The sequence below is a fragment of the Oncorhynchus gorbuscha genome, linkage group LG11, assembly GCF_021184085.1.
Source record: "Oncorhynchus gorbuscha isolate QuinsamMale2020 ecotype Even-year linkage group LG11, OgorEven_v1.0, whole genome shotgun sequence".
In the NCBI taxonomy this organism is placed as follows: domain Eukaryota; kingdom Metazoa; phylum Chordata; class Actinopteri; order Salmoniformes; family Salmonidae; genus Oncorhynchus; species Oncorhynchus gorbuscha.
Window position 1 is genome coordinate 80353671 of NC_060183.1, and position 19090 is coordinate 80372760.

Consider the following 19090-nt stretch of genomic DNA (forward strand, 5'->3'; position numbering starts at 1 on the left):
AACCAGCTTCACGAGGTAGTCACCTGGAATGCATTTCAATTAACAGGTGTGCCTTGTTCATTTGTGGAATTTCTTTCCTTCTTAATGCATTTGAGCCAATCAGTTGTGTTGTGACAAGGTAGGGATGGTGTCCAGAAGATATCCCTATTTGGTGAAAGACCAAGTCTATATTATGGCAAGAACAGCTCAAATAAGCAAAGAGAAACGACTGTCCATCATTACTTTAAGACATGAAGGTCAGTCAATATGGAAAATGTCAAGTACTTTGAAAGATTCTTCAAAGTGCAGTCACAAATACCATCAAGCGCTATGATGAAAGTGGCTCCCATGAAGAGCGCCACAGGAAAGGAAGACCCAGAGTTACCTCTGCTGCAGAGGATAAGTTCATTAGTTACCAGCCTCAGAAATTGCAGCCCAAATAAATGCTTCACAGAGTTCAAGTAAGACACATCTCAACATCAACTGTTCAGTGGAGACTATGTAAATCAGGCCTTCATGGTTGAATACCTGCAAAGAAACCACTACTAAAGGACACCAATAAGAAGAGACTTGTTTGGGCTAAAAAAACACAAGCAATAGACCGTGGAAATCTGTCCTTTTAGTCTTGAGTCCAAATTTGAGGTTTTTGGTTCCAACTGCTGTGTCTTTGTGAGACGCAGAGTAGATGGACGGATCATCTCCGCATGTGTAACGGCTTTCTTCCGTCGAAGGAGAGTCGGACCAAAATGCAGCGTGGTAATTACCATACATGTTTATTACGATGAAACCACGAACAATACAAAAAAAACAACAAACCGGCTGTATAGGTTTTCACATTCCATCTGGTGAACACTAACACAGAGACAGGAACAATCACCCACGAAATACTTAGAATATGGCTGCCTAAATATGGTTCCCAATCAGAGACAACGATAATCACCTGACTCTGATTGAGAACCGCCTCAGGCAGCCATAGACTATGCTAGACACCCCACAAAAACCCCATGACAAAAACGCACCACAATAACCCATGTCACACCCTGGCCTGACCAAATAAATGAAGACCAACATACATTACTTCGACCAGGGCGTGACAGCATGTGTGGTTCTCACCGTGAAGCATGGAGGAGGGGATGTGATGCTGTGGGGGTGCTTTGCTGGTGACACTGTCAGTGATTTATTTAGAATTCAAGGCACACTTAACCAGCTTGGCTACCACAGAACTCTGCAGCGATACGCCATCCCATCTGGTTTGCACTTAGTCCCACTATAATTTATTTTTCAACAGGACAATGACCCAAAACACTCATCCAGGCTGTGTAAGGGCTATTTGACCGAGAAGGAGAGTGATGGAGTGCTGAATCAGATGACCTGGCCTCCACAATCACCCGACCTCAACCCAATTGAGATGGTTTGGAATGAGTTGGACCGCAGAGTGAAGGAAAAGCAACCAACGAGTGCTCAGCATATGTTGGAAAAGCATTCCTTATGAAGCTGGTTGAGAGAATGCCAAGAGTGTGCAAAGCTGTCATCATGGCAAAGGGTGGCTACTTTGAACAATCTAAAATATATTGTTCATTTTGATTTATAATTTTATTTATTTATTTATATATTTTTACATGATTCTGTGTCTTCACTATTCTACAAAGTAGAAAATAGTAAATTAAATAAGCACCATTTGAATGAGTAGGTGTGTCAACCTTTGACTGGTACTATACGTCAAACTAACCTTAAGTCAGTGTCTAGTCCTCTGTCTGCCTTTGCCACAGTGAACAGTTTTTGGAGTATGGGTGATATTCCTAAATGTTACAGTTCAACTGTAATTAAAATCATTAATTTTATAGCTTCTTGATTCTCAACTGGTATTTAAATTGCATGGATCTATTGCGGTGCAATTACGCTCTTAGACATTACTTTTTGGTAAGTGTTGTAATTGGCAGTGCCAAAAGCTCCTCCATTTCCTAAGACCCGCTTTCTGTCCGTCCTCACTCCACTTCGCCCAGTGGCCCTGGCTCTGAACGAGAGAGGCAGAAGTACGAAGGAGCTCTGACAGAGGCTAATGAAACCCGATTTTCAGCTCTTCTCTCTCTTTCCCACTCCTCCGTCTCCCTCTCCGGGCACCTCCCTTTCACTCTCTCTCCTGGACCCTGAATGTGCCAGGAGTTCTCTCGTCTGAAAGGCCAACGAGAGTCCATTCACACCCTCAGTAGTGAGGCAGGTCTGCTGGAAAAGGGCCAGAGTGAGAGCTGAAGAATTTCTCTAAAAAGCCATGCCTCTAGTCACGACCCGCCCTTTTTATGCCTCCTTAAGTTTCCCCTGACGACGCCAGTTGGCTTTCCCCCAATAAATTATTCTAACAATCACCAATTTAGGGTAAAAACTAAGGGTATACTTACTATTAAAGCTGGGTGACATGGCCAAAATATCAGATCACGGTAGTTTTAGAATTTTTGATGGTATGATGGTTTTTGAGTGTTCGTAATTAGTGCGTGACCCTAGGGGAGGCAACACATACATTCTAAGTGATTTTCAGTGGGTATTTTTACCCAATTCTGATTTGTTTTACAATTCAACTATAACCAAAAATAATTACCTGCATTTTAATACATTTCTGTCTTTACAGCACTCACTTGAGAATTTCCCAAAAATCGAGGCCTTATTTGTTTTTTTACCTAATGTTGCAATTGCGATTTTAGATCAAATAGATCATAACACTTTGGTGAGCTGTTAGTATCATGGACATAAAATGATTAATTGAATTCTCTATAATAGTGGGTACATTGAATACAGTGTTTTGACATGAAAATGACAGGGAGATATTGTGACAGGGTAGGAACCATTGTTGGTTAGTGTTTCCTTGGGGACCCTATAATCTTTGGCTGGATTAAATATTTATTAATGTATCCAACATTCATTCTACGCCTATTCCTCTTTGATTTAGATGATACTGTTGCCCAAACATGCTTGTTTTAGGCTATAACATCACTGGTATCAGGCTGTATAGCTAGCTACTTTGTTCTGACAGCTGCCTAGCTGGTGTCGTGTCTGGACTCATTAAATGTGAAGACTTATATCAACTCAGTTCTCTGTTTAATTATGTGATTAAACTAATAATGTAAACATTATTAGGAAGTTGGGGCACCACGGAAAATGTTTGAGATTACAAAGTTGATATTTTTCTGAATAGAACTCTTCAGTGATTTTTAATATCTGATCAATTAAGTCTTCTATTAATTTAATTATTACGTCCTCATTGCTGAACGTCGCAAACCCTTGTATATTGCTGATTCATTATGGAAACTAGCGTTCGTGCCGATATCCAAATTGGTTTAATTGATTTATTTACTAACTAATAATCACACAATTACATAAACAGATATTGGTTACTACTAACAATGATAGAAAAGTCCCTAGTGGACTAAGCCAATATGATGGCTTGGTAGACAAAGGAAAGGGGTGGGGACTGAGAGAGAGCGGGAAAGACTAAATGGATTCCCTACACACAGACTGTAATTATATTAATTGAAATGCTAATCCTTTGCACATAAACTGCCGTTCATTCGAGAATAATTGCAACGTACATATTTATGCCCGTATGTTGTCTTCTCTGTTGGAATCCTCGATCGTCCTGTGGAGTTCATTAGAGTCTCAGGTTAACTTTCCCGGAAGTCACAATGTATTTCGTGGTTAGAATGCATACTTCAGAGTACCATTCAGAAATATTCTCATAGAATAGGTGCTCCGGCGGTTGTCGGCGCTCTCGTTCTAGACTTGCGTAACGTCTAGCTGCAGACTAGTAATTATACGTGTAAGATTTGCTCTTATTCTGTAGTGATCAATAGTCTCAGTTTAACCCTTTCCAGACATTCCAACGTGTGAACTCCGTCCCGGGGTTCTCTGACTTAATGTTTATTTTGTAGGATGGTGTTTTATATTCGTGGAAGAAGGGAGGTTCTATGATGCCTAATGTGATGTCTGGGTTCATGCGGGTGTGAGATTTATATGAAAACCTTCTAAATGGGAGTATGGATTAACATCACATCTTTTCACAAATAGCTTCATGTTTAATCACGTACGTTACACAATATTTAGATGTAAACCTGACAGCTGGGAAATGTACGCTTTTAGGAGCTACAGTGTTTCCTGTCATGAGATCACAAAAATTAAACACTACTCGTCATGACTGTCCCTTAACTAAGTGTCCACGGATCATTCCCACATTCTCAAAAGTAGAAATATATTGTTTAGTTCTCCCATTTTGGGGTTTAGGAGTTATGAACTTAGAGAAGGGGCTTGTTCTGGTTGACTCTCTCCCTCAATACGGCATGGCAGTTTCTACCAGGTATATATGACCTGTCATAAAACTGTAGAGAGAGGGGGGGGGTGGCTGCTCTGATCCTCCCCTCAGGGCATGTCATGACACTAGCTAGCTAATAAATGTACTAACTAGCGATTTAGCATGCATTAGCGGCTAACACAATTTAGCCCAACTAAAAAAGACAAACTAATTGTTTGCAGAAACAAACTAATAGTGTAATTATAACCCTTGTGGATTTATTTTAAGTAGCAAAGTGTAAACATCGTCATCAACGTTTTTGCACGTGCTGCATTGTCCATGCAGACCGAACGCAAGTGTCTCATAGTCAAGGAACAACATGCGCTCCTAGAGTGTCAGGGGGCGTGGCTTCGTTCTGTGTTGAAAGGGGCATTGAGAGAGATGACTCGAGTAGCGGTGTAAACTATTAAAAATGGACGTTACACACAGCATATCACATTTTAACAAACATTCATAAACATTCAAATACTGTTTATAGAAGGTAAAGTAAAAACCTAAACCGGTCTGTGCATCAATACCCGTGTGTGTGTGTGTGTGTGGTAAAATACAGTATACCGCCCAGCCCTATCGACTTACTATTCTGCGCTCCAGTTTTCATTTTGGAGATCCTTCAGAAGCTTAGAGAATGACTGATTTTGATGAACGCTTAACATTTTTGCACCGATTGTCTAAAAAAAGCTTGGGATAATGGATAAGTTTTGTTCTAGTAGTTCTCTGAGGTTATACTGAGATCTGAATCGATGATCTGCAATAATATTTTCCGTGTCGATGCCCTTGCAACTTTCAAGTTTCTCACACAGGCTGACGTAAACCTAGCTTTTTTAACATGTGTACCGCAGGCCATAGCCTTTTGAATGTTTGGTACCACTGTCAGACATCACTCTCTTGCTGCAGATCCCTTGCGAATCACCACCTAAACCACCTGTTTTGAACTCGCCAGTGTTTGTAAATATGGTGGATTTCAATCGGAGCCTGTGGGGCTTTGACCTTTTCCGAAACTACCTTTGACCTTTCTTATCAGAGCTAAAAGGCTGGCTTTGAAACTCAATGGGCTTGTGCTTCTTCCTCGACTGCCTTCCTGTCTACACTGTGATGGGACGTGATGTTTCCCAAATCTCGGCAGTGCTTGTTTGTGACATCCAGAGCGAGTTCCTCTAGGGGACTGGTGACTTTGTAGAGTGTGCCATGACGGAGCAGTGTTCCTCTTAGGGGACAGCTGACTTGAGTAGAGGACAAAGGTGGTGCAAACGGACATCATCTGAAATGGTCCACCCACACAGACAGAGGGGTGAAGAAGGCGCAACAGTGCCTCTTCAACCTCAGGAGGCTGAAGAAATTTGGCGTGTCACCTAAAACCCTCACAAACCTTTACAGATGCACAATCGAGAGCATCCTGTCGTGCTGTATCACCGGCTGGTACGGCAACTGCTCCGCCCACAACCGTAAGGCTCTCCAGAGGGTAGTGAGGTCTGCACAACTCATCACCGGGGGCAAACTACCTGCCCTCCAGGACACCTACACCACCCGATGTCACAGGAAGACCATAAAGATCATCAAGGACAACAACCACCTGAGCCACTGCCTGTTCACACCGCTACCATCCAGAAGGCGAGGTCAGTACGGGTGCATCGAAGTTGGGACTGAGAGATGGAAGCTGTTTTTCAATCTCAAGGCCATCAGACAGCTAAACAGCAGTCACTAACTCAGAGGATGCTGCCTACATTGAGAACCAATCACTGGCCACTTGAATAAATGGATCACTAGTAGAGGTCAACCGATTAATCGGAATGGCCGATTTTCAAGTTTTCATAACAATCGGAAATCGGTATTTTTGGGTGCCGATTTTGCCTTTAAAAAAAATATATATTTTTTTACACCTTTATTTAACTAGGCAAGTCAGTCTTATCTTACTTTCAAGGACGGCCTAGGGACGTTCTGCCTCAAGGGGCAGAACGACAGATTTTTACCTTGTCAGCTCGTGGGATCCAAATCTTGCAACCTTACAGTTAACTAGTCCAACGCTCTAAGTACATGATATCATTGCACTCCACGAGGAGCCTGCCTGTTACGCAAATGCAGTAAGCCAAGGTAAGTTGCTAGCATTAAACTTATTTTATAAAAACAATCAATGAACGACTGTCGTTGCTCCAATGTGTACTTAACCATAAACATCAATGCCTTTCTTAAAATCAATACACACGTGTGTATATATTTTTAAACCTGCATATTTAGCTAAAAGAAATCCAGGTTAGCAGGCAATATTAACCAGGTGAAATTGTGTCACTTCTTGCGTTCATTGCACGCAGAGTCAGGGTATATGCAATAGTTTGGGCCGCCTGGCTCTTTGCGAGCTAATTTCCCAGAAGTAATTATAACACCACTATTGTAAAGTGACTGTTCTACTGGATGTCGTAAGGTGAATGCACCAATTTGTAAGTCGCTCTGGATAAGAGCGTCTGCTAAATGACTTAAATGTAAATGTAAATGTAACAGGCATATTTAGACTCATGGATGCCACCCGTTAGATAAAATATGGAACGGAATAAACGTTTTGTGTCGGTGATAGTTTCTGCATTTGACCTAAGTCTCGTATTTCTGTGTGTTTATTATAGTTAAGTCTAAAGCAGACTGATAGAGCAGACTGACCTGAGGGGTGGAAGGCAGCAGCAGGCTCGTAATAGTCTACAAACAAGACTGCATCTACCTCCTAAATTGGGTGGAATTTGTTTCAGTTTCTATCACATTACTTCTCCAAAGACATGTTCAGTTTGTTCAGTTTAGAGAGAGGTAGTCAACGCGTTATAATTCCTGTAATAACTTGCGGCAGAACTTGAAAGGCGTTCCTTCGTTATTTTACCGTTCATGTCTTCCATAGAGAATGTCTTTATCTACTTCCAATAAGGTCTGTGTTTCGTTCAGGCTTAAACCGCCTCTGCGTTTTGATACCCGTGTAAATCTGACTAGGATAAGGTAACCTTTGTCAACATAATTTCATGAATCCACTCTACAAAAAATATTATCTTCGCTTATATTTAGCCAATATTGATCAGAGTTACCTTGTCCTATGGCATCTACACAGTTATAAAATTGGGAAGGCGGTGTAAGCCTACACGAAACACAGACCTTATTTTAAGTGAATCTAAAAATATCATATGGAATTAATGAATGAAGGAACCGCTTTTCAGATTTTGCTAGAAGTTGTCATGGGAATTATGACTCGCCTTTGGTAGTCAATTCTTACCATGTCCATTATTAAAATAGGATTTCCTGCATATAGAAATTACAGTTTTTGTTTTCAACATTCATCACAGGCAACTTAAACTCTATTTTTATTCAAACAGTTGAGAGTATTTGTCTCCTAAGCAGACTCTTCAGTGTCATTGTCACTTCAGAGCTGTGTGTGTGTGTGTGTGTGTGTGTGTGTGTGTTGTACAGATGGGACTATTACATGGAATTGGCACCAGGGAAAGCAAGGTGTGTTATTTGTGATAAAGATGTAAGCATGGGGTCAGCAACGGCTAAATCAAAACATACCACCAACCTGTGGAATCACCTTAAGAACACTCATCCAAAAGCCCATAATATGTAGTATATTAAGTTAAAATAAGTGTTCATTGTTCATTCAGTATTGTTGCAATTGTCATTATTACAAAAATTCATGTGTATATATATATATATATATATATATATATATATATATATATATATATATATATATATATTATATATTTAAATCGGCCGATGAATCGGTATCAGCTTTTTTTTTGTGTCCTCCAATAATCGTTATCGGCGTTGAAAAATCATAATCGGTCGACCTCTAATCACTAGGCACTTTAAATAATGTTTACATATCTTATATTACTCATATCGTATGTGTACTGTATTTTATACCATCTATTGCACCTTGCCTATGCCGTTCAGCCATCATTCATCATATATTTATATGTACATATTCTCATTCACCCCTTTTTTTAGATTTGTGTGTATTAGGTAGTTGTCGGGGAACTGTTAGATTACTTGTTAGATATTACTGCACTGTTGGAAGCACAAGCGTTTTGCTACACACATGGTTAGCAGATGTTAATCTAATGTTAAAATTAGATTTGTCCTCCTATTTTAATCTGTCTTCAGTACGACAAAAATCCCTGAGAATGTTAACAATGATTGCCTTGGTGTGCATCGCACAAAGAGCTGCAGCTGCCTATGGTTCCTCCAGAGGTAAAATAACAATCTGAAAACCCAGAAATGATTTTCATCACAGGTCTGCACATGTACTCAAAGGATTTGACTCTGCAGTGTGCGTATATATTAGCTCCTTTACAATGTTATTTTGTTTTCATACTGAACGGTGAGGCTAAAACGTGTCATCGTGCTGCCGAGGTGGCCAGAGGACAACCCCCTCCCCCCTCCCCAGGTAGACTTGGAAGGTCAAAGATCAAATGACGAATGATTCCGCATCAGTCTGAATACAAAAGGTCTTGCTCTGAAGATAGCGTCACAAAAGGAGAACGTGAATGGAGAGGGATTTATTTTTGTCTGGTGTTTAGAGATGGACATATTGGCTGGGTGGAGCATAGCATGTTTAAAGGACTAACAATGATGCATAGCATGTTTAAACCACTAACAATGATGCATAGCATGTTTAAACGACTGACAATGATGCATAGCATGTTTAAAGGACTAACAATGATGCATAGCATGTTTAAACGACTAACAATGATGCATAGCATGTTTAAACGACTAACAATGATGCATAGCATGTTTAAACGACTGACAATGATGCATAGCATGTTTAAACCACTAACAATGATGCATAGCATGTTTAAACGACTGACAATGATGCATAGCATGTTTAAACCACTAACAATGATGCATAGCATGTTTAAACCACTAACAATGATGCATAGCATGTTTAAACCACTAACAATGATGCATAGCATGTTTAAACCACTAACAATGATGCATAGCATGTTTAAACCACTAACAATGATGCATAGCATGTTTAAACGACTGACAATGATGCATAGCATGTTTAAACCACTAACAATGATGCATAGCATGTTTAAACCACTAACAATGATGCATAGCATGTTTAAACCACTAACAATGATGCATAGCATGTTTAAACCACTAACAATGGTGCATAGCATGTTTAAACGACTAACAATGATGCATAGCATGTTTAAACCACTAACAATGGTGCATAGCATGTTTAAACCACTAACAATGATGCATACGTAGGGTACAAGATAAACAACGCACATCCTCATCCTACACAAGTTGGCTGTGCCTCAGTCTCTTTACAGCGGTTTCTCTCTGGGGTTTGCATTGACAGATGAAGACTGACTCGTCTATTAGCAGGGACAGTCGTCACCTTCAAGGCAAAATGGTTCAGTTGAAGCCCTCCCCGCTGGGGCGGGCACATGAAACATGGGTCGTCGCCCACTTATTCCCTTCTGCTAACGGCGTCTAACTGTGTGTGTGTGAAGTGGTACTGGCTAGTTCTTTTGTTGCAGTTTAGACTACACCCACACCGTTGCCAGCCGTTTAGCTGGTGTTTGTGTTCATATTAATGCTGAAGTTTACTAAAGGTTCAGGAAATGCTTCCCATCTTTCTATCTTCGGTCTGACAAGGGTGATGGCTGCACCTTCTCTCCACCTGATCAAATGGAGATATGACATCTGAGAAGCTTTAGGGGAAAAGTCTGCTCCACCCACAATTTTATTTTTGAAACTTGCTCTTGGATATTCCTGCGTCATGATGTGGTCCGTGTGGTGCTGGCTCATGCAGACTCAGAACAAATTGCGAGTCCTACACTGACTCATTCCTGGAAGACTCCAATTGGATGACCTGAATGGGAAAAGGTTCATCCCAATTCCTGTTAGTTCTTTGGCTCCTGGCAATGTGGCATGTCAGTAATAGCGATGGATGACGATAAAATTACTATAGCAACAAGGGGTTGGAACTGAACTTAATTTTTTTTATTTTTATGATTGTTCTAGAATCATAATTTAGCAAAATAAAGTTCAAATGCCAAAGTCACTGTTTTAATTGTTCCTATTTTTAAATCTTTAAAAAACGTTTAAAAAACACACATTTTAGCTCGACATTAAATGATTTCACGAATCCGTGGTGATGGAGCAGCTTGCTACGGAGCGGGCAAGCTATTTGCATGCATTGCAAAGTGTAGGGCGTGAGATGCAACTGAAATTTTGTAGGTCAGGAGAGAGCGAGATGGTGGAGGAGACTTGGCTTGAAGCACAGGGCATCTTTGTTATGACTTGCGTTATCTGAATTAGGCCCACAGAATTATACCTATGGAGGAACATTGAATGTCTGAACTTCAGTTGGCTTAACGTTGGACCACCTAGCTAGCTAGCTAATGTCGTGTCTGACTGATTACATTGACATGTTATTTTATCAAATCTATTACCTACTGTTTAATAGATTACGTGATTTGAATTAAACCATTAATAACCTGAGGCACCATGGAAACAGGAATTTACATATATATACACAGGATAGATTATACATAAATTACTAATCATGTCATGAAAAACCCCTAGTGGACTAACCCAATATGACGGCTAGTTACACAAAGGAAGGGGGTTGGGCTTGAATGAAAGACTGGAAGACTGAAGGACAAAGGGATTGGGTCTCTATCGGACTTTGAACTTATGCTACCGTAAATACAGAATCTTATCCAGCAGAGATCGCCATTGCCCTTTTGAATAATCGTTCTGGTCTTTTTGTTGTAGAAGCGGGTACGTTGAAGTACCCTCCAGTTCTTAGATTCTCTCGTCTTAGGCTACGTACTCAACTGCAGTTGATAAATAGACGTCTGGGATGTATCACTTCTTCTTTAGTGAATAATAGTTCAAAGTTGATACCATAATCCGCTCGCACAGTATTCTGGCTGGTCTAGTCAATTCACCATTCCAGCGTGGTGATCGTCACCTCCACGTTGAAACTCACCCTTTTTTTTTAAACGTTAGGATAGGAGTCCTAACATTTCTGGAACTAAGGTTGACTTCCATCAACAGGCTTTTGTACTGGGGGAGAGGAGTGTGTTTCATAGTTCTCAACCAATGTCTGTTCATTTGGGCGTGGCCACTGAGTGAGCATAAGTTTACTTATGAAAATAATTATAATATAGAAGCTAAAATCACATTTCATCTTCACACAGTTTCATATTTAAATGACACAACAATTCCATGTGAATCTGATAACTAGAATGTGTAGACATTCCAAGATACAATTTGTTGTGCTATCGTCAGAAATAATATCCCAGACAACAACTGATCTGAGATCATATTCTTTAAGTACCAATGGACACTTTCACCTGGTTGAGAAAGGGAAATATTGTTCCATTCCCCAACCTTTTGATGTTACCATACTCTCTATGTTAACAAAGGGCTTTCCAAGAGTCGATTCTGTAGAGTGGAGAGAAAGGGGGGAAAGGTATTTATGGGGGGGTCATAAACCTCAGCCAACAGGGTAAAGTCATGACAACTAACAAGCACCTGTGTCCATGTCCAGAGCGGCACACCAATTCAAATAAAAACATGTCTTACCTTTTTTTGTTGTAGTTTAATAAATCCAAAGTGAAACGTGATAATTATAGTATCCTTAACTAGCCTTGAAAGATCGACCCCCGCCTCTACTTATTTTACTGGTTTGTGAATCACTGACACCGCTCCCCGGTTAGAGGGGAATAAGGCAATCCAAGAGTTGAAACGCACACAGGAACTGTATTTACACACACACCGAGGATGATTAACATGGGGATGAAAGTGGACAAGGTCGTGGACTGATAGTGGTTCTGTAGGAAGAAATTGAATATATATATATATATATATATATATAATCTGACGAGCAGTACTAACAGTCATCAAGGACTGTATAAATGACATATAATCACTGAACATTTTTACAGCTTAGAAGCTATACTGAGTCAGCATACATAATACAACAATGAACTATTAAGAACAAGTGTGTGTGTACATATAAATGTCACACATCTCACTTTGGGCACGCACACCATCCCACAAGCCCAGATATGATTCAGTCCAGTTCTTGATGTTGATCTCTGCTGCTGCCTGATGGAGACTTAACAGTGTTGTGGGACCTGTATAGTCAAGAGGATGGGCAGGATGTCTGGGCCCCTAGTAACATCCCTATCACACAGGTCAGAGATTTTGAGAGGCAGGTTTATGGTACCCCCTTGACTCTCAGGCGCCAGACGTGGGTTTATGGGGAGTGGAGTGTGCAGCTCAGGGTTGTGAGGTGCTGGTAACGGTCAGCAGAATTCAAATAACACACTATTTTTGTAATGAATAAGTTCAATGTGAAACATGATAACTATAGTTCTCAACTAGCATTGAAAAGGTTAATCCATTCTTCTCCAATGGAAAAATCTCTCTCTAATTTCTGAATCACGTTTGTAGCGTCACTAGGCTGCTAGCTGCGTCATGCTAGTAGCGTCACTAGGCTGCTAGCCGCGTCATGCTAGTAGCGTCACTAGGCTGCTAGCCGCGTCATGCTAGTAGCGTCACTAGGCTGCTAGCCGCGTCATGCTAGTAGCGTCACTAGGCTGCTAGCCGCGTCACGCTAGTAGCGTCACTAGGCTGCTAGCCGCGTCATGCTAGTAGCGTCACTAGGCTGCTAGCCGCGTCATGCTAGTAGCGTCACTAGGCTGCTAGCCGCGTCATGCTAGTAGCGTCACTAGGCTGCTAGCCGCGTCATGCTAGTAGCGTCACTAGGCTGCTAGCCGCGTCATGCTAGTAGCGTCACTAGGCTGCTAGCCGCGTCATGCTAGTAGCGACACTAGGCTGCTAGCCGCGTCATGCTAGTAGCGACACTAGGCTGCTAGCCGCGTCATGCTAGTAGTGACACTAGGCTGCTAGCCGCGTCATGCTTGTAGCGTCACTAGGCTGCTAGCCGCGTCATGCTTGTAGCGTCACTAGGCTGCTAGCCGCGTCATGCTTGTAGCGTCACTAGGCTGCTAGCCGCGTCATGCTTGTAGCGTCACTAGGCTGCTAGCCGCGTCATGCTTGTAGCGTCACTAGGCTGCTAGCCGCGTCATGCTTGTAGCGTCACTAGGCTGCTAGCCGCGTCATGCTAGTAGCATCCCTAGCCTTGGGGGGTTTGGGGCAGATTGCCTTGTGAAGATGTCCAGCTGGCAAGCAGGCAGACACTGGAATATGTTTGAGTGACAGTGAGGGCTTTGCATAAGCACTTTTTTTTGTGGGACTGGGGGAAAAAATGTCTGGAACATAAAATAACATTGTTAACCGTTTCCTATGCTTTTAAATAACGGTTCTGTTCCGGAACAGCATAGATGACTTTCGTTCTGATTCTGTTCCTTGAAAAAAAAAAAAAACGTGTTGTTCATTTGATGTTTTTGGGTTCTGTTCCCTGAACGGGTTCCAACCCCTAATAGGTACCGACCTTCAACAATTTAGATGCACTCCAAAGCCTTAATATTCCATTTGCTTTAGCATCTTGTTTGATGCCGACTCGTATTAGTAAATATCCAGTGCACTCTAATGTTCCCTCCCTAGGCCCAGGGTTGACCACTTTTCACTGCCCGTTTATTTACTGAATGCTGTTTTCTCCGGGCAACCATCAAACGGCACTCTGTAATCCACGCAGCCTGCCTGAAATTCTGAGCTGCGAGCTGTTGCCATAACAACGCCTTGCAGAGCCAAGAGGGGTGCGTTTGTGAGCAGTGGGAGGGGGACGAGCAGTAACATCTGGCCCAGTCGTCTTCCAGCGAGGGATGGGGTTTTGACTTGATTGTTTACCCGTGACTGCCTTTTCGGGTACATCTTCACTTAGTTCTACTTGTGAGCTGAAAACCAATTGTTTGCCTCAAGTTTCTCATAAATGTTTAGTATCACATGGTCCTCTATATTCTTTCACCCCACAACAGTTTTCTGATTCCACATTCATCTTAAATCTTTACCCCACGATGACAATTCAATGAACTACTCCACATTATAATCTGTGATCCCATTTCGGCCACCAATGGGAACTTTGTCAATTCAGGTTGTCGTATGCTAACTCAGTCACTCAGTCACGCCACAAATGTGCTTGCAGCAGCAGCTACCGAATCGGTCTCACTACAGCTGCTACCGAATCAGTCTCTATTAAGATGGGCAGTGTGTATAATGTATTGCCTTGCAGATTAATTGTTTACTGAAATGATTGTCAAGCCAGACTTCAAAATCAAATCAAATCATATTTATTTATATAGCCCTTCGTACATCAGCTGATATCTCAAAGTGCTGTACAGAAACCCAGCCTAAAACCCCAAACAGCAAGCAATGCAGGTGTAGAAGCACGGTGGCTAGGAAAAACTCCCTAGAAAGGTCAACCTAGAGAGGAACCAGGCTATGTGGGGTGGCCAGTCCTCTTCATGCTGTGCCGGGTGGAGATTATAACAGAACATGGCCAAGATGTTCAAATGTTCATAAATGAACATGGCCAAGATGTTCAAATGTTCATAACTGACCAGCATGGTCAAATAATATTAAGGCAGAACAGTTGAAACTGGAGCAGCAGCATGGCCAGGTGGACTGGGGACAGCAAGGAGTCATCATGTCAGGTCGTCCTGAGGCACGGTCCTTGGGCTCAGGTCCTCCGAGAGAGAGAAAGAAAGAGAGAATTAGAGAGCGCATATGTGGGATGGCCAGTCCTCTTCTGGCTGTGCCGGGTGGAGATTATAACAGAACATGGCCAAGATGTTCAGATGTTCATAAATGACCAGCATGGTCAAATAATATTAAGGCAGAACAGTTGAAACTGGAGCAGCAGCATGGCCAGGTGGACTGGGGACAGCAAGGAGTCATCATGTCAGGTAGTCCTGGGGCATGGTCCTAGGGCTCAGGTCCTCCGAGAGAAAGAAAGGAGAGAATTAGAGAACGCACACTTATATTCACACAGGACACCGAATAGGACAGGAGAAGTACTCCAGATATAACAAACTGACCCTAGCCCCCCGACACAAACTACTGCAGCATAAATACTGGAGGCTGAAACTTCATAGCAGACTTCATTTTCTTTTGATAACATAGCTACAGTATTTCACTTTTTAATGTGTATAGTATTGCTTACTAGGTGTGTCCAATCAATTTTGTAACCACTCCCTCTTCTAATTAGGGCTAATTGGGGAAAAGCTGTTCAAAAGCGGACATTGTATTATTTCTTGGTACTACCTGAGGAAGGCCATACAGCCGAAACGTGTCGTATTTTAAAAACTTTTTCTATTCAACATGCCATACAAATAAGGGCATTTTAAATCATTATACAAAGAGTGCTTTGGTCCTCCTTTTCCAGACTTCATAGTACTCTGAATAATCTAAACATCCAACCATCCAAGCAGACTGTCTATAGACTGTACAGTTTGATTTACAGTGGGGTCTGAAATTGACACCCTTGATAAAGTTGAGCAAAAACGACTGTGTAAAATAAATTCCCCCTTTTTTGCATACCATATAGCTCAGTTTTTGAATTATTCTTTCATACGAATACAATTTGTTTTAAAAAAAAAAGTAAACTTTGCGCAAGTTTTTTTTTTCTCTCCTTTTTTTCAATGCCTTGCAAGGCTACCAGCACTGAGCCTTTTTGTATTTTGAGTTGTGGAACACATTCATCCATACAGAATCTCTCCGGATCCTTGATAATCTTTGTCTGCGCTGAATTATGATCGAAGAGAATTCTCTTGGTAGATAATGCGGTCAGCATTTGATTGTGAGGAAGTCAGGTGAACAAAAGGACTTGAGTTCCTGTATGTTGTTATGATCAAACCACGTCTTGTTAATCATAAGGCATACACCCCCGCCCTTCTTACCAGAGATGTTTGTTTCTGTCGGTGTGATGAGTGAAGAAATCAGGTGGCTGTACCAACTCCGACAGCGTGTCTCGAGTGAGCCATGTTTCTGTGAAACAAAGAACGTCTGTCTCTGTCTCTCTGGAAGGCAACCCTTGCTCGGATTTCGTCTACCTTGTTGTCAAGAAACGACATTGACGAGTAGCATGCTTGGGTGCACGATGTGCCCGTCTACGGAAGACCGCCTGATCAGAAGACCGCTCCTTCTGCGGTGCCGTTGTTTTGGGTTGCCGGCTGGGATCCGATCCATTGTCCTGGGTGGTGGGCTAAACAGAGGATCTGCTTCGGGAAAGTCTTATTCCTGGTCGTAATGTTGGTGAGTTGACGTTGCTCTTATATCCAATAGTTCCTCTCGACTGTATGTAACAAAACCTAAGATTTCCTGGGGTAACAATGTAAGAAATAACACCAAACAACAACATACTGCATAGTTTCCTATGAACGTGAAGCGGCCATCTCTGTCGTGCTCAGGTCTGTTCAACGCTGGTCCGACCAATCGGATTCCACGCTTCAAGATTGCTTTGATCACGTGGACTGGGATATGTTCCGAATAGCTTCGAACAATAACATTGATGAATACGCTGATTCGGTGAGCGAGTTTATTAGCAAGTGCATTGATGATGTTCTACCCACAGCGTCTATTAAAACATTCCCCAACCAGAAACCGTGGATTGATGGCAGCATTTGCGCAAAACTGAAAGGGCGAACCACTGCTTTTAATCAGGGCAAGGTGACAGGAAACATGACCGAATACAAACAGTGTAGCTATTCCCTCAATCAAACAAGGTAAGCGTCAGTATAGAGACAAAGTAGAGTCACAATTCAACGGCTCACACACGAGGTATGTGGCAGGGTCTACAGTCAATCTCGGACTACAAAAGAAAAACCAGCCACATTGCGGACCACGATGTCTTGCTCCCAGACAAACTAAACAACTTCTTTGCTCGCTTTGAGGACAATACAGTGCCACTGACACGGCCCGCTACCACAACCTGCGGGCTCTCCTTTACTGCAGCCAACGTGAGTAAAACATTCAAATGTGTTAATCCTCGCAAGGCTGCAGGCCCAGGCGGCATCCTCAGTGCATGCGCAGACCAGCTGGCTGGTGTGTTTACGGACATATTCAATCAATCCTTAACCCAGTCTGCTGTTCCTACATGCCTCAAGAGGGCCACCATTGTTCCCGTTCCCAAGAAAGCTAAGGTAACTGAGCTAAACGACTACCGCCCCGTAGCACTCACTTCCGTCATCATGAAGTGCTTTGAGAGACTAGTCAAGGACCATATCACCTCCACCCTACCTGACACCTTAGACTGCTCCAATTTGCTTAACGCCCCAATAGGTTCACAGACGACGCAATCACACTGGCCTTAACCCATCTGGACAAGAGGAATACCTATGTGAGAATGCTGTTCATCGACTACAGCTCGGCATTTAACACCATAGTACCCTCCAAACTCGTCATTAAGCTCGAGACCCTGGGTCTCGACCCCGCCGTGTGCAACTGGGTCCTGGACTTCCTCACGGGCCGCCCCCAGGTGGTGAGGGTAGGTAACATCTCCACCCCGCTGATCCTCAACACTGGGGCCCCACAAGGGCGTGTTCTCAGCCCTCTCCTGTACTCCCTGTTCACCCATGACTGCGTGGCAATGCATGCATCCAACTCAATCATCAAGTTTGCAGACCACACTACAGTGGTAGGCTTGATTACCAACAACGACGAGACGGCCTACAGGGAGGAGGTGAGGGCCCTCTGAGTGTGGTGTCAGGAAAATAACCTCACACTCAATGTCAACAAAACAAAGGAGATGATCGTGGACTTCAGGAAACAGCAGAGGGAGTAGCCCCCCTATCCACATCGACGGGACGGTAGTGGAGAGGGTAGTAAGTTTTAAGTTCCTCGGCGTACACATCACGGACAAACTGAAATGGTCCACCCACACAGCCCGCATCGTGAAGAAGGCGCAGCAACGTCACTTCAACCTCAGGAGGCTGAAGAAACTCTGCTTGTCACCTAAAACACTCACAAACTGTTACAGATGCACAATCGAGAGCATCCTGTCGGGCTGTATCACTGCCTGGTTCGGCAACTGCTCCGCCCACAACCATAAGGCTCTCCAGAGGGTAGTGAGGTCTGCACAACGCATCACTGGGGGAAAACTACCTGCCCTCCAGGACACCTACACCACCCGATGTCACAGGAAGGCCATAAGGATCATCAAGGACAACAACCACCTGAGCCACTGCCTGTTCACCCCTCCAGAAGGCGAGGCCAGTACAGGTGCATCAAAGCTGGGACTGAGAGACTGAAAAACAGCTTCTATCTCAAGGCCATCAAACTGTTAAACAGCCATCACGAACATTGAGTGGCTGCTGCCAACATACTTACTCAACTCTAGCCACTTTAATAATGGAAAAATTGATGTAATGTATCACTAGCCACTTTAAACAATGCCACTTTATATAATGTTTACACCCTGCATTACTCATATACTGTACTCTATACCTTCTACTGCATCTTGCCTATGCCGTTCGGCCATCACTCATTCATATATTTTTATGTACATATTCTTATTCCTTTACACGTGTAGACTGTAGACTGTAGCACGGGACTTCCAACAGCAGAGCTATTGATTCAGAACTAACGGTGAGCAGTTTGAGACTCATTCTCTCTCCAGGCTACAACGTGTGTGTGTGTGTGTGGTAATGTAGTCTAAAAGCTGGGGCACTACGATCCAGAGGCTCTGTACGGAGGGTGTGACGCCTCCGGTGGTTTGCGGGGTCCAAACCGATGCTCTGTAGCACATTGCCGTGCGCCTCCGAAATGTTTTAACAATGCGGAGGGCTCCGTATAGCTCCGCATTGACATGATTGGTTGCCG

General features: G+C 42.8%; 1 protein-coding gene across 3 annotated transcripts in view; it reads left to right on the top strand.

Moving 5' to 3' along the window:
• The window catches only part of LOC123989539 (ras-specific guanine nucleotide-releasing factor RalGPS1-like), a 318616-nt gene that overhangs the window by 15411 nt on the left and 284115 nt on the right, over positions 1-19090 (top strand). The gene's annotated exons all lie outside the window — the stretch shown is intronic.